Source organism: Aplysia californica, unplaced genomic scaffold (genome assembly GCF_000002075.1).
Source record: "Aplysia californica isolate F4 #8 unplaced genomic scaffold, AplCal3.0 scaffold00144, whole genome shotgun sequence".
NCBI lineage: Eukaryota > Metazoa > Mollusca > Gastropoda > Aplysiida > Aplysiidae > Aplysia > Aplysia californica.
Genome location: NW_004797414.1, coordinates 1233740 through 1234622, shown reverse-complemented (window position 1 = coordinate 1234622; position 883 = coordinate 1233740).

The window sequence follows — 883 nt, the reverse complement described above, 5'->3', positions numbered from 1 at the left end:
GGTTTGTCTACTATACAAATGAGAATCCCTATTTAAAACAAAGCAAAATCAGTATGAATTGGAAAGAAATTATTCACTGCAAAAATTATCAATTTTAAATCAAATGTCTTTTCAGTTGCAAAATAACACTGTATATGCATAATATTGGCATTAAATTGTGCACTTAATACAGTTTCGCTTTCAGAAGCTTTCAAAGGCCAACTGGGCATAATTTGGATGAGCATTGAAAATGAAAGGTGTGATTTAATCATGGTACACAGTTAATATGGTCCAAATATAACAGCTCTTCTGTGAATTAACAGTAAAGAGTAGATGAGTAATATTATAATTTAATGGTATAGCCGTGTGTAAGAGTGTGGTGTGTGTGTGTGTGTGTGTGTGTGTGTGTGTGTGTGTGTGTGTGTGTGTGTGTGTGTGTGTGTGTGTGTGTGTGTGTGTGTGTGTGTGTGCGCTGTCGCGAGCGCCGTATAACCTCTACTACAGCTAACACTAAAACTCTCCTACTTCTTGTATGTGTTTGTTATCCTTTTGTTACTCCTGTTATCTTTGACACTCGTTCAAGACCTCTTTGTGTTTCAAGTGCCGTAAAACGCTTATTACAACAACTAACACACACTTACACACACACACACACACACACATACACACACACGCACACACACACACGTTCGTGTACACTACATGTACACACACACGCACACACACACACGTTCGTGTACACTATATGTACACACACAGACGCACACACATACACACGCAGACACATGCGCGCATGCACACATGCACCCACAAATACACATGCACACGCTTGAGTTTTATTCCGACCTCCCCCCACCCCCCACCCCCATCAAAAACACTCACTCTCACACACATACATACACAC